This window comes from Hippoglossus stenolepis, chromosome 17, assembly GCF_022539355.2.
Source record: "Hippoglossus stenolepis isolate QCI-W04-F060 chromosome 17, HSTE1.2, whole genome shotgun sequence".
In the NCBI taxonomy this organism is placed as follows: Eukaryota; Metazoa; Chordata; class Actinopteri; order Pleuronectiformes; family Pleuronectidae; genus Hippoglossus; species Hippoglossus stenolepis.
In genome coordinates this window covers 6,679,934-6,696,447 of record NC_061499.1, presented here as the reverse complement: position 1 = coordinate 6,696,447, position 16,514 = coordinate 6,679,934, and positions in this window count along the sequence as shown.

The following is a 16,514-nucleotide window of genomic DNA, read 5'->3' as shown; positions in this document are numbered from 1 at the left end:
TAAAGGAATTTCTCAACAGTGACACCGAGACAGCGCCCTCTAGTGACCCACCGAGCAACTCCCCACATCCCTGTTTACAGAGAAGTCACCTCACACTGTCCAGCAGCTGCATGCAGGCCCTCAGCTCTCACTTCTTCCACTTGTGTCTCACTTTACATCATCTTCAACTGCAGTGAACTCAGCCTCTGTGTGTATGTGTGTGTGTGTGTGTGTGCGTGCCTGTGTGTGGGCAGCCTGTGCATGTGTGAGTCCTAACATGAGCTGGAGGGGGAGTAGGGGGTGAGATGAATTTGGGGAAAATGGGGATACAAATCTGTGAAAAGCTGAGGGAGAGTCTCGGCTGGAGGCAGATTGGCTGGTGTCATAAATGGGACAGTAAAGCTGGCAATTGGGCCATCAGGGGACCACAGGCTACAAGCGCACGGCACACGAGCTGTCAATCAAGCCCCAGACCCTTCCCAGGTTACCGCGCACGCATGGAAACACCAGGCACGAGATCAGGCATCCTTCCTTTGATTCAAAGTCAGCTCCATTATTTATTCTGACCCGTCTCACAACAGAGGATCTCACTTATCCGAGGAATAACCAAATCCTGATTTTCACCAATCACCTACTGTTTTTCTGCTCCTTGCAGCAAATGCAGAATCCCTGAGGGGGAAACTTGTAAAAATGACGTCTTCGGAGCAGCTTTTGTGTCTTTGTGAAATAAGTCAGTGATTCCTTTTCAGCTAAATCAGCTCCGGTGAATGACTATTTTCCAGAAAACCCCCCAAAAATCACGTAAATCATGAGATGCAAATTTAAAATCACTGAAAATAGGAGTTGTAAGGATCCTGACACACACACACACACACACACACACACACACACACACACACACACACACACACACACACACACACACACACACACACACACACACACACACACACACACCAGAAGAGGTGCTGCTCTCTTGACTCAGTGTTGCTACAGGCTGTCACTCTGTACATGTGGAGGATGTATCTATAGTTTGAAGGAAGCTGCATCTGCATTAAAAGCCAAAACATTTCACGCCTCCGCTGTCATCGCCTCATTAGTACAATGCTGCCGTGTACGTTTTCTTCTTTGCATGATCAGCAACTTTCCTGATTAATGAAGTATTGTTATAAGCAAAAATGGGGCTTTATTCCACCTGCACAGCCGCAGCCGGTGTGACTCCTTTACAGTCCGTCATTTAAACATGTGAATTCTCCTTTGCACAAATGATTTCACAGCTGATCTGGCGCTTTACAGCTCTGTTGCAGAGGATTACAAGCCCGTAGAGAGAGAAAATCCCTGTAAAACGACTTTAACGTTATTGTTTTTACGGCCGCGGTCTGAAGTATGTTGGTTTTCCAAAGTGACCCCGAAGACTCGGTAGCCATTTTAAAGCTAGGAAACAAAATAAATGTGATTTACAGGCCACCTATAAATAAACTAATTCCAAAAGAGGTGGATGTTTCGGTCCGATTGGTAGAGGAGCTCGCACTGGTGACCTGTCAGCATGTTTCTTGACCACCTATAAAAGTCCAAGTGTGTCTGAGATGACCCTCTTTGGCCCCGGGCCAGGGCCCGCACGACAGGGGGAAGGGAAGTCTTAACCATATTGTTGTCAGAGTAGATCATCAACAGGGCACATGAAAGGAATACATTCCAGGTTTTATGGGCCAAGGTGGCTGCTGAAGCCTTTGCTCCGGAGTGAATTCATGTACCCCATTGCAAGGATTAATAACGCAGGTCTCATTAGAGATCCTCGCCACCGAGACCCCTGGAGGGAGGGGTGCTGGGAAAAGAACTGAGTGCAATGTGCACCGTGCCAGCGCCGCGCTCCTCCGCAAATCATCATCCTCAAGAACACTTTTATTGGAAAGAATTTATTTGGCGAGTTTATCAAAGATGTCCCCCAGTATATTTTCCAGTGTGTGGGAATTGCTAACATTTAATCAAAGCCGGAGTCTTTAGGCAAGGAGAGCTTATGTTACAGACATGCTGCTGTCTTCAAAGATGTGAAGGTGACAGCTTTCATGAATTTCCATTGGGGTTCATATTGCTCTCATCAATTACTTTCTCTTGTTCCTTTCTTATTTCCTCGTCCTCGGCCCTGTTTCTTCATGATTTAAGCAGCGGAAGGTTTCCTCCCTTCAGCCTGGACAAAACGTGTTTGCATAACATAAGAGCGTCTTGCCTTTTTCTTTCTCTTTATTCCCCTACTCAAAGAACATTAGAATATGTAAAGCATATTCATGTTTGATGTCATGGAGGCTATTTCAGATGTCATTCCAGCAGAGCAAATTATCACGAGATGGGGGAATCTTTTCCCATCTGCAACCAGTCAGTGAGTGAGACCTGCGGGAATTCTCTGTCTATATGCAGCATGTTTGAATTCCTCAAAAATACATTAAAATAAGCCAGGAACGAATAAAAATCATCAAATGCTACTTTGCGTCATATCAACAGATAAGTCTCCATGTCAGCATGTTGCTGCATGCATGCACGTGTGTGCGTGGTTGTGTTTTCTGTCTGCGTTGCGGAAGGAGCGGTGGATTACTGCGGTGGAGATGTATCTGGGGGATATGTGAGCCCAATGCGATTGTGATGCGCAGGTTTTTCAGGGGGCAATGATAATCCACTGTGTTAAGACAAATCTTAGAAGAATAAGGTGTACCGGATGTATTCAGGGAAATGGGATTGTAGCTGCACTCACTGCATTTGATTCCCCAATGCATGATAACATGATTTTTGGATTATTGCATTACAGAAAGTGTCACCCAGGGCCGCTGGGAAAAGCAGCAGGAACATGGAAGTATGGAGTTTCAGGTTCTCCTCTTCTTCACTGATCTCTATCCTCTCTCACATAGAAATGAACTCTGTCTATTTTCATGCTCAGAGCAGTGTTGAAACTGTTTTATCCCCAAATGTTTTCCAGATGTTGAAAAAATAAATAAATAAATGCACATAATCACTGTTAAACTTCCCAGTAAAAGTAATTACCTCCACCAGGGAGCTAACTCCAGTTTTTCATTTCTAGGAATTGGGTAAGCAGATCACTGGACTGATTTTGACACATCCACCCTTTTACTTTCACTCACTGTGTCGTCATGGGCAGAACACGAGGCCGACAACAGCAAAAGTGGATGGTTGTCCGCTGGCCCGAGTCTCACCCTCATCCCCATTTTAGCAGCAACCTTTGTTGACCCACTTACTCCCGGCCCATCCTCTGGGAACCCCCGGAGGAATCGACATAAGGGACCAGAGCAAAATAGCAGGTGCTAAAAGTTTGACAGCGTAGACTGGATATATGTGCTCCATGGAACGTGAGGTGTAAGGGAGGGTGGCGGAGTTGTATCGACTCGGCATTAAGCCTCCAAGATAACACGCCGCCCTCTCTAACAGGCAAATACTCTCCTGGCCGAGAGAGAGTCGGGGTGAGCCGGGGTGGGGGAGTGGGGGAGATGGTCCCACGCTCGAGCTTGTCGACCAACCAAGACACAACGGCCCGACCCAAACACACCCCTGGTTCGCTGTCCGTTCCCATAGCACTATTACTGCCAAACAAGCTGGGCTTTTATCACATCGCTAACCCTGACTCAGAAACTGCATTTCAGAAGGACCCTTTATGTTGTTTTTTTTTCTCCCCTTTCCTTTTTTTTTGTTTTGGACAGGGGACTCAAACAGATTTACACCACAGGAGTATTCTGCTGCTGCTGCTCCTGCCTCAATGTGGTTAAATCAGTGAGTCAGAAGTGAGAATGTAGAGTTTTAACACTTCTCTCTCCTGGTATGAAAGCTTCTAGAGCGACAGGGAGGAAAGCCCTAACTGACTTACTGTCTACCAACCAGAGGCATATGCTATCGGGAGGGAGGTTATGTAGACATGATTAATGGTTTAAGGTTGACCCCCAACCCAGTGAAACAGGGATGTTGCCTTGGCTTCTTCAGTCTCCTCCGGGGAGTAAGGAAGACATTCACAGTGCTAGAAGACCCTCACACGTCCCCTTCAGTCCAATAGAAAACATCATCACGGCCAGTTAAAGGCCTCAATTGTGTGAATATTGGACACATCTAAGTCGATATTATCATTTCTTTTTATTGGTTTGTGCAATTATATATTGAATTGATAAAATGCCAAACGATTCGCTGAAAGGGCTGATATATTTGCTCTGGAGAAACGCATCCAGCAGCCATTAGATATAATTAGAGACCACAGAATGCTTTTGTATTAAAACATTTGCAGCAATTTGGCAGCTGTATAATTTAGATGCACTGGGTCATGCCATGCACATACACGACAACACACAAACGTGCACACATATGCTCGCACACAATCATATACATGTGCCGGCGTGTATGCACACACGCTCACATATGCACACACATGAGGGACCTCAGTGCAGCGGACACCTTCAATATTGAACCCAGACCTAGGCCTGGTCTCTGTATTTACATGTAAATGGTCTACAACAATCTGCGGCCCCTTTCGTCTGCTCCGTCCCTGCAGCCGTCTGGGCCTGGGGAAGAGAGCTGCTAGTCAGATGGGGGGGACCACATCAGATGGGCTCCCGCCGTTATGGAGCCAAACGCTTCGGAGGGAGAGGGAAGAGGCTGCCTGCCTGGCAGCCACTGAAACAGCAGGGACTCCCACATAGCATGGAAGTGGTCCATGGTTTGGTCTCCATCTCTGACTGGAGAGCAGGGGAGAGATGGAGAGGACCGATCAGAGGGCCTTCACTCCCGAGGACAAAACAACCGGAGATTGACAAAGATCCTTCGAGGGGAAGCCCACTCGTGTGCGGCTTGCAAATCAACTTGGTGGGGCCACTCATGCAGGTTTTCCTTAAAGAAGGCTAAGAACCTGGTCTCCTCCCTGTGGGTAGAGGTGTTATATTTGACAAGTGTATATGTGGATGTGGAGGGGTGGGTGTCAATGATAAGAAATTACGAACAGCAGTGAGCAGGCATATCCAAGTCACATGGTGGAGGGAAGGAGCCGGCCTGTATTTGTTCCTTATGATCATCTGTCAAGTGTTTGTGTGTCCTTCTGTGCTGGCGGGTCAGATATGGTGGAGGTCTAGACACATGGACCAAACATTCTGTCTGACTGGGGCGCTTGTTTCGAGGTTGTAGACCTTGATAGAACAGACCAGCCGAGACCCGGTGATAATGGTCCAGACTTCACTTTTTTAAAAGTCTGGTGCGTGATGAGGGATCGAAGCCACTGGAAAACTCGGACTGAAGTACATCCTGAATAGTCTGAAAGTGTCTGAAGGAGTCAAATAATCTGCAACACTCAAACAGAAACTGCCCATCACGTCATCTCGGATAGACGCATGAAGGGGATCCCCCTCGTTCAATCATAAAGATGATTCAGAAAGAGGACATCTCCCACCTCCTCACCAACGAACAACTGCCTCACACCTTCAGTGCAGAGGCAGACAAGGGCGGGAGCTGCAGGCTGATGTGGTCTTCTTAAACACGTATATATGTTTGTCTGTGCGCGTGGGATCTCGTGCGCGTATCTACCCTGTGCCTCTGTGTGTGTGTGTGTGTGTGTGTGTGTGTGTTATTTGCAATTAGCCGTGTGGGGGACAATGCAACACGTGAAACCAGTGTGGGAGGTGTGAAGACAGGGGATCTGCTGCAGTCAAAATGAACAAAGACGGAAAAAAAAAAATGCGTTTGCTTTGTTTTCAGGGTCTTGTGAAAAACTGGAGTTAATTATGTTCATCGTTAGGCTTTTCTGGTTCTGCCGTTTTCCCGATGGAGTCGTCAAGTTGTTGGATGTCAAAGGGCTCGGACGCACCATGAACTGTACCCCCGCCATTTTTAATGATATAACAATAACTATAAACACAATAATCTCAATATAAAGAGATGATTTTACACTATAGAGGAGGGGGACATACAGAAAAGATCAATATATAAAACCTATGAAAACTTTTTAAATCTTTCGTGGTGTTTTCAATGTGATTCATGTGGGTGTTGGGGATACGATTATGGCTGATTTCACCTGTGTGGTGAGCTGTGGTCACCAGTGACTCGCCAGTGAGTAGGTGGTCTCACACGGAGCCTACAGCTATTCTCTCTTTCAGTTTATCCACTGACTCTTGTTTAAATTCACCGACAGGGAGTTCGTTTCTCTGAGTCAAATTTGTAGCTGCTTTATTTCAGTAATTCCAAGTAATAATTAGACATTATGACTAAGGCCACTGACTGAGGTCCCGAAGAATGACACATTTGTTTTGTATGGAATCCCACAGTTAACATCCAACCCACTGATACTCACAAATACTGTCAGAAAAGGCAAAACAGGATGTGAAGAGGGTCGTCCGCTGTCCTATATGCCTCAGCCATGTGTAGACTGTGACGGCTTATTCCTTGCTTGCTTACCTTTGCGCCTTGTTCCACAGGACAAGAAGGGACTAAGCGCAAGAGCGTGTGAAGGCACAAAGTTTCTGGCACGTAGGGACAGTGCGGCTGCGACAGAGGTGATCAGGACTTGTCGATGATGGAGGATCGAGCTCCAGGTCTGGGTTTCTTCATCGCTGGACACAGGGGTCACACTGCTAGCTGCTCAGAGCTTCCTGCCTTTTTCAAGGGACAGTGAGTAGTGACAATATTTACTTGTGCTTTCAAAATGACCTTTGACATGCGCGCCAACATTGTGGTACCACTAACTGAGAAATAAAATCCTGGTTATTATCATTCAAATTTGATTTTACTGAGGGTTTAAAAACAACAATTATATCGGTTGCAGCGATTCTTGTTGTTTTGTTCTTGTGTTAGAGGCAGGTGACGTCAAAATAAGGACTATAGTTGGTTTAAGTCTAAATAAACACCTTGGCCTCTCTGCACCTTAGTCAAGTTATTACAGAACACACATGGAAAAGAGTGTCTCAGGTACAGTATAATGTGCGTGTAGCAACAATCCTGCATCTGAAGTGAATAAGAAGTCTTGCACAAGAACTTGAGGGTGCGAGAAAGACAGCAACAAAGATTACACTCCAGGGCACAGCCTTCCCCTAATTTTTCTATTGTGTGACTTTCTATTTCTCTTTTTAAGATAAGATAGGCAGATCAGATTCATGTCATAGTTTAGAAAACCTGAGCAGAATCTCATCCCAGTTTCTTCTGCCAGTCCGGGCAGGGCCTCCAAGGGTCGTCCAGCATCAACCAGCTCGTGCTAGTTACCATTGTTCTTCTCCCTACTTTTACAGCTTTGTGATTTCTACCATAACCAGGGTCACCCATTGCCGCCTTCCTCCTCTAACCCTGCGTGCATGTGAGCTAACTTAGCTGCGACTCCCACGGACGGACGAGACACGTGTGTGTGTGTGCGCGCATGTGTACTGTGCGCATGCGACACTGCAGCCTGCTGGCCTCCCTCCCTGCCGAGGCCAGAAGGCACGCTCCCCGAGTCCTGCCAGCCTCTCCGCAGTCTGGGGCCACTGATGTCAGAATGGCAGGAGCCAGTGGGCGGCTGCTATTAGTGAGTCCTCTTTGCACCGGATACTGGAGTTCCATCAGCTGGTTGTGTAACTTGTTTTTTGTGAGGTTGGGGTGGGGGGATACATAATGTTGGGCTCTGAGCGGGGCTGCATGAGCGGACCATCATCCACAGCAGTGACAAGACAATAATCTCATATCAATCGGTCATTTCTGCGATGTCCGACCGATACTTTTCACTCCGATAGGCATTTCAAAATAAAACAAAGAGCTGATTTTGACAAACGCACCTCCGAATGGCCGTCCTCCCCACTCCTGAGTTTGTGGTTCGGTCCTGCCTCCCGTACAGAGCAGCAGCAGGGGCGAACCATCACATTTGGTGCCCAGCGTGGGGGCGGTTGGTGAGCTGTCGAGCTCCAACTATCCCATGGAGCTTTTCTTCTGTCTTTTCAGTACAATTTTGACTAACCTCATTTGCATCTGCTAATTAGATCCTGTTAGCATAATTCATACACATGACACCCTTCTGAAGCTAATGAATAGATACATCTCAAGACAACTCGCAAAGAGCGTTTAATGAGACTGAAGTTAGTCGAGAACGGCTGCTACAGTGAGGAGGAAAGTTGAGGAGGGAAAATCGGAGGCATTACATTTTGTACCTTTAAAGTCCGATGGGACTCAGATATTAAAACTTGATGTGATATTTGCAACATAACAGATGCAGGAATTAACCGTAATGTGGTTGATATACATATTCAATGCTGCTCGCACGCTTCATGATAATGTGTCTTTCTTTTCACGCTGAATAAAAAGTTTTCAAAAAAAAATCCTCCGTCCGTTTCTGAAGATATGAGAAGACGCTGCAGATGGCAGGGTCATAACTGCGATTCTGCAATCCTCAACCATCTCTATTTAGATAATCTACATGCAAAACGTTAACCTATGAATATTCATCGTGGGATAAACGGTAAATATGATTCATCTTATACAGCTGGGTATTATTCGCGGAGGCAATGTGTAGAATAGAGCGGAGGCTTCCTGCCAGGTTGTCAAAAGAGAGAGAGCGCGAGACTGAAGGGGAAGAGAAAAAAAACCAACTCACCGCGTACTTACATATTTGAGCTGCTGATCTCTCCATTATCAGGATGTGTTCCTGATGAGAGTTCACAGCTTCCACAGTGATCCCCTTTAGAGCTCGGTCACTGCAGGAAGTGAGCGTGCTGCTTAACACGTGCTTCTCAGGGCTGTTTATTTTCAGAGGATTTAAATTGGTCATATGTGAAGGCTCACAGCTCTAATTCCTTCTACGGCTCTTATTTAAAAACACTCAATGGACGGGTCGACTTTAATAGTTACACTAACCACAAGAGATTAAGGAGAGTGTGATACAGTCACACACGGTTACTCTGGATGTGAGGTTATGATTTTGAGAAAAAAACAATACTATCATATAAAATGGAGGCTTAAAATATCTTCTTAAAGTTATCTGTCAATGTCTGAAAATATTTTGTCAGTTTCCCTGAGAAAGAGTGAGATAGATAGACAGATAGATAGATAGATAGATAGATAGATAGATAGATAGATAGATAGATAGATAGATAGATAGATAGATAGATGAAAGATAACCTCCCCCTTCTTCTTCCCCAAAAGGAATCACGTTTGGTTTTACATTAAAAGTTTACCTTTTTTTAAATGTGGAGATTAAAGATCTTCAATGTTTGTGGAAGAGGCGGCTCCTGTATTGTTTTTAATACTTTTCGTTACCAAACCAAATTAAGTCGAAACCTTTAAGTGCTAATGTGTTTCCTTATTTCATTTGAATTATTTTCATATTTAACTTCTGGGTAAAGTAAAAGTATTACTTACTTTAAATTGGGAGTAATTTAATAAAGGATGACATTTTTTTTTATTATCTTTATCAGTATTTAGGGCCAGAACCGAAACAAACAAACCAAAAAGTAGTTAAATATAAACTTTCTCCGACATTCATCAAATGAACCATAATTTTTGCCTCATTATTTCAAACAAATACAATCATGTGTCGTCTTGTTAAAACTTTAAATTACACATTCCTCTTAAAGCTGCTTACTTTGATTAGCACGAATCCATTCCCAGATTTGGAGGCTGCAGCATGGAGTGTTGGAGTTGTGCTGTCATTCTGGTGTGGAGCTGCACCTGGCTGATTGAGTGACGACCCAGCGGGGAGCCTTGAATCATCTCAGCTGAGGCCTCATGGCTTGGCCTGGCTGGAGCCCTCATGATGTGATAGTGGAGCGAGCCAGGCCTGAGTGTGTTTGTGAGTCTGTGTGCATGCATAGTGATGTGTGTACTTGTGCGCACGTGCAGGCTTGTGTGTGTGTGTGCAAGTACAAGTGTACGAGCACTCGTGTGTGTGTGTGTGTGTGTGTGTTTGCTCCCGTCTGCTCCCTCCAACCGGTTGATCTTTCACATTTCGCACGGGCAGGAGGGACAGGAGGCTGCCAGGCTGCGCCCGGAGCCTGGGTACAGTGCGGTTAGCAATGCCCGGCATTCATTAGCACCTCCCAAGCTGTCTGCACTTTTACCAAACGCTCTAGCTAGCTAACATGCACTGGCTCCGTGCTCCCTGCTCTCGTCACCCCAGTAAAGGCCTTCACCATGCGTTGGCTCCACTCAGCCACAGCTGAGGCCTCCACTCTTGGCTTGGGCCGCTTCAACTTTGTTACAGTTCAGCACAGTGACACGATGAGAAGCCAGGCGGCTTTGCCAGAGTTCATAGAACTTTATGGAGGAGGTTGTCATTTCCTGTTGTATTATCTGACGCTGAGTTTGAATCGGATGCATCAGTGGGAAAAGTTCTCACCAACTGTTGTAAAGGCCTCAGTGATACCACTGTGCATGCAGAAGAATACACCTGATAGTGTTTACTGGTGGGAAGCCAGTGAGGGACCATCACTTTGTTCCTGTGTTTGAAATTAACAATCACAAAAAGTTTGATTCCATTAAATGTCCTGTCACCAAACTGCACATGATTTAAAGAAACAAGAATCCACCCATGCTTATGTACAAGCATGAAAACGCCAATGGCTCGATGCAGGTACCTCCGCCTTAAGTTCAATCAAGCTGCACCAAATTGGACGTAACCACAGAGATCAGTCGCCTTTATATGCCTGTTTTATCATTCCATGGGAAATTGTTGAAAATGTCAACGTGTCGCAATGTTAATCAAAGTGATGAAACAAATCCTGGATCCATCTTCGTTCAGATCAACAGCAAAATTTACTCTCTTCTGACAAATCCTGCACCAAATCTCCTGGAATCAATTTTGTAGTTTTTTCTTTGTTTTTCTTGCTGCCAAAAAAACAACAACAACGGACAGGAATGAAAACATAACCTCCTTGGCAGTGGTGAGTATCTATTGTGCATGTGTGACCAGAGCGCGCGCGCACACACACACACACACACACACACACACACACACACACACACACACACACACACACACACACACACACTCACAGTTGGCATCATTCTGCTGAGTGGGTCACTTTTTCTTTTTTTTTACACTTAACACGATCATGTGACTTAATGACAGATCTCAGTGAAGGAGAGGAGGAGGGGGGAGGAGGAGGAGGATGGAGGGAGGGAGGGAGGAGGGAGGAGGGAGCTGACACGAATCCTGCCTTCAGACTGAAGCTGTGATTCTGTGACAGGCAACATTACACAAGGTGTGTCTCACCTCATCACCCTTATCTCTGACATACACTTGCATACCTCCCCCCTCTCTCCGTTACCCATCCTCTCACCCGTCTCATATGCTCCCCCCCCCCTCATCTCTTTCCCTCACAGGCTCAACAGGCTGGGAATACCTCCGAGAGCTGCGACCGGGGTGCAAAGAACCCAGCAGGAGTGGTCCTGGCACGTCCCCATCCAACTCCATTCAAGCTTTAACATACTTTCTCTATAGAGTGTTTCTCAAAACCCCTTCATAGCAAACTTTTAAAGCTTGTTTTTATGGTTCCTGATTTGAGCCGACAACTAGAGATGATTTCATAGACATGAATGAACTACTGAAGGATGTAGAGGCAATGAATTAACTCTTATTCGGATGTTTTAAGTGACAGGACATGACTTTAAACCAGGAAACATTATTGCTCATAAAGGTTCTATTGCTACAAGCTACACCTCTGATCATAATAACAGCTACTGGGGGGGGTTTAAAGGGAAATTGTGTTTAAACTACTAATACACAGTATTATTTGATGCCTCTGTGGGGATCTGTTGTGTACATGTAGATTGACGTCAGTGTGATTTCATGTTTGGAAGAAGCTCTAAGAGTGTTTTATAGAACAACGTTTGAAAAACACCTTGATTTAATGATTAGGGCTCTATTCCTGCTCAGCAAAGCATGTGGTCTAAAATGCATTGTGCATTCGGGGCTTGTCCGAATCCACTCTTGGTAGTTTAGTGGCAGAAAAGACAGGTCGCTGCACCGGGCCAATGGTTCACAAGTACAATTATGGTGTATTTTGGGTATTGAGAACTTCTGTTTCCTTTAAAAACCAGACAGAGTTGCACTTTGGCGGATTGATATTGTAATGGCAGATTTCTCACGGAGAATCAGAGCACACTTACCTGCAGAGGAAATGGATCTGTTCATGTGCTGAGTGAAAGTGCAGGAAGCAGATCATCGGTGTGCGTGAGATGCGTTTCAACGGAAATAGAGTTTTGCTCTTCTTCAGCCGGCTTGACAGTGGGATTTGTTCTTGTCGTATTAACGGGAGCATCCATTCTAACAAGCTCCATCTGAGCTCTAACAGCCCACCAGCATTAAAAAGCAGCAACGAGACACTTAAAATGACTCCGAGTTATCCGATCAATGTTTGCTCAGCCGTAGCCGTTGTAATTCACTCTCACTGCTACTTGTCGGTCTCATTTTCTCCAGTGCCAGACAGGGGCACCATGATGGGAGCCTGCAGGCTACAATAAATGTTGTGGGGATTTAAAGAGCACGGTAATACGGACTGAAGGTTTGTGCCACGGCTTCATGGTGCTTGTTTAAGGCACACCGTGTTCAGTCTGTTCCTCCACGAGCAAATCCATCTGTTACCCGGATTCACTGTAGCATGCCACGCGCCCTGACAAACACTTTTCAAATGTAGTTTCAGGCTAATCATCTCAATGGAAGACAACCCGAGAAAAGCAGTTCTGCCACATCCTGCAGCGGGAGGGGGCTAATGACATGTGATGGGGAATGTATTTAACTACTGAGCCACGTCATTCTCAATACACTCATGATGGAAAGATAGATGGGGAGGGAGCAGAGAATCTGAAAACTAATTAACACTTTACTGCATGACAGGGCTGTCATGTCTGTTATGTTGAGGAGTTTAAAAATTCACTTCCGTAGATGTGATTTTCCTCATTTGTATTTTTCTTTTTTCTCATATGTTTTGCATATGGTGATGGACTTTTTCATATTTCGATTAATTTGCAACCGACTTTTATACGTTGTCAAACTTTAAGACAAATTGCTAATTTATGTTGTGATTTGCACTGGTTTAATTTAATGTTTATGTGCCCCCCCCCCAAGGAAAACAGAAAAAAACAGGGAAAGCGAGGATTGTCACAAACATGAAAAGAGAGTGAGACAAAACAGTTCTTTTGGATCCGTAAACATCCGCAGTGGCAAAGCTGCAAAAAGGCCACCGCTGACTGGAACTAATTTTAGGTGATGCCATGCGCACAGGACAACCTGCTGGGCCCAAAACGGGCCTTCGCCATGCCATGACAAACAGGCAAGTGGGCGACAAGAGAAAGGGAAAATTGATAAATGCAGCAGCCCACGCCAGGTTTCTTTTCCAAGTGAACAATACCATCATTGTTCAGCAGGGGCTCTGGCACGGCTCGCACGGTAGCAGTTGATTGTTTTGTAAAATCAACAACTTAGAAAATAGATTCATGAGATTTCTGGCTCCGCTTTTCCAATGTGGGTAGACTACATACATCTTTATGCTGAAATGCCACCTCACCACGCAGGCAGGAAGCAAATTATGGTTTAAACAATAACAAATAAAAGTGAAATAATATTTGTTTTTTATAAATTATTATACATATTATGTATTATTTAGTTTATATATTTCTTTGAAGCTCTAAATTCTTCATCGCTCAGGATGGTTTTTCATCCAGCTCAGCTGTTTGGGCAGATGCTAACAGCGAACCCCATCCCGGCTGCCCGGACCCACCCCTCACTCCACATTCAGCACGTTGGCCTTTGTCTGCTTCAATTGAGGGCCCCCCCCCCCACTCCATTTAATGGCCTGTTTAATACTTATTGAAACAGAGCTAGTGCTGGAGGTTAAATACATCTTAATGCACTGCGGTAATCCTTTCATTAAAAGAAATGTAAGGCCGCTTGAAAGCTGCTCGATTGCCACCATTAATTAGGGGGTCTCTCTGCCCCATCGCGCCGCCCGGCCAGCCCGTGTGACATCACTTTAAATGGTGGGAGAGGGCGGCTGAAAGAGAGGCCACCGGCCGTACAAACTGCTAATGCAACCGGCAGAAAGGGACAGAAAAGGAGTTTTATTTAGTGATGCAATAAAATAAACTCTGGTCGCTATATTGTCTTTGCTAAAACTAAAGTTGGAGGGGATGGAGGTGGAGTTTTTTGATTTCTAAAAAAGAGGAAAGCATAAAGTAGTAGCTGGAAATATTTTGTTTGAAGACGGGCATTTTTTTAACAAGTGATTCTGCACTTGATATAAAATAATAAACTGATCCCTAACTTGCACGATTTGATCCTTTCTCCTATTTTTCAGTTTTTTGTCACGAGTGACATCTTAATTCGCTCTGGTATTACATTCTGTAACTTGAGACCCATTGATGCGAATGCCCGTCAGAGGAATTCACCAGCTAGGATCATTTGTTTGTTTTTCACAGGGTGGAGAGTTGGCACAGCAGCATTTCGATTCTCGTGCTGCTGTTGCTGACTCCTCTGCAGAGTGGCCCCTCTCTCCGCAGAGAGGCAGGCAGGGCCAACGTAGTCTCGCCTGCATGGGCTCCGAGCCACGCTCTCTGAGTGAGGGCGTGTGGTCACAACACTCCTCCATCGTGCCGCCGCCGCCGCCGCCCCCACTCCCTTGCCCCCAAACCAGCTCCTTCAACATCCCATCCTCCTCCCTTCAGCCTGACTTGAGTCTCGAGTGTTTGCTTTATTTCTGGAGGTACGAGCAGGGTCAACAACAAAAACAGAAGATTTACTTCAAGTCTCACAGCAAAAAAAAACAACTTCCAGATTGTGCCAGATTCGCTCAGAAGCTCGGGAACAAACGTTAACCTGCATGTTATCGTTCAGCAGACATGATGTCACGGACACACAGGAGAAGTCTGAGGCCGCTGAGGACAAGTCCTCTGTGGAGTCAGATAAGCAGATTGCCGTCATCTTGAACACTGCTCCACCACCGGCACCCGACAAACAACCCCCCACCCGCGTCCCCCGCCCTGCTGCTGCACCCTGCTTTAATTTCCCGACACTTTGAAAGCTTTTCTCACTGTATATTTTATCACTTTTTCTTAAGACTTGCGCTCAGCTACGCCTCAGCTCCTCTTGAAATACAGAGCCAAAAAAAACAAGACAACTCGCTTCTTGGATTCTCTCTCTCTCCCTCTCTCTCCCTCTCTCTCTCTTCCTCTCCCTCATCCCATTGTGAACAGGCTTATTGGAAAGATCGACTCTAACAGAAGAATTTCACACTGTATTAGAAAAATGCATCTTTTCACACCTGTAAATATCTCGTCTAATCTGCTTGGTAACCAGCTCCTCTGACGGAGGCCCACATGCTGTACAGCAGAGGGGCGATGGTGGAATTTGCTTCCATTGCCAGGATGAGCAACAGAATGAGACTAAATGAAATAATGTGACATGAGGATCCTGTAAAATTAAAGGAAAATAAACGTGGATGAGAAATGTTTATTGCTGTGTCTTTGTCTTCCAGTTGTGTGTGTGTGTGTGTGTGTGTGTGTGTGTGTGTGTGTGTGTGTGTGTGTGTGTGTGTGTGTGTGTGTGTGTGTGTGTGTGTGTGTGTGTGTAGCCATTCATCCTCGAGTGAAACAGAAAAAAGTTGAATAAATAGCAGCAAACACCGTCTATTAATTCCAAACATGCGGTCGGTTAATTTTATGTGATTGAAGTGTGACAAAAAGTTGTGAGGTTTATTCATTAATTATTATTTTTTTCGGTTGCTGTTGTGATGGAGCTGGTGGATCTGTGGGCGTGCAATCGCACCGAGGTAGAGACACTTAGAGAGAGAGAGCGACACACATTACATCTCGGCGTGCCAACAAGTTCAGGAGTGAAATCCCGTGGATGCGAGCACATGTAAAGTCATCATAACATTGGAACAAGGTTATCCGAGAAATGGCAGTTTGTGTGGCAGTTTATGTTTTACCTTCATGAATAGAAAATATGCTGACGGATTGGGAGGCTTTTGCACATGCGCACATGCACACACACACACACACACAAATACACATGTGCGAGTGCACGGTAAGCCCAAACTAACACATCCTAACACATCCCCATTCCAAACACACTCCAGATAACCTCGAAATTAATACAAATATCACACTCTTGTTTCTCTTTTTTCAACGAACGGCAGCGACATCCCTTTTTTCTCCAGATTGCCGCTCAGTGCTTCTCGTTTGTCAGACGACGCGAGTCCTGACACGATGTCGCTATCGATCCTCCGTCCAATCACTTCATCAATTGACATGATGAACAGGTGAGCTTCAAGTGGACAAGTGTCGGCAAGCCCCGAGCAGAACACTGGAGCTGTGGTTCTCTGATGTCTCTAATTGCCTATAGACTACACATCCAACCCCCCCACCCACCGCCCCCCACCACCTTACACATCCTTCCACCTTGCCCCCGGCCAGAGCGGGGCCAGAATGGCGGTCGGTGGACCTTGAGAGAGTGGTCTCGTCTGGGGCCCCCTCACTAACACTCAGCCCAAAGTGTTAATAGATCCAATGCCATCTTATTTTCGCACTTCTGTGAGACGGCAAGGGGC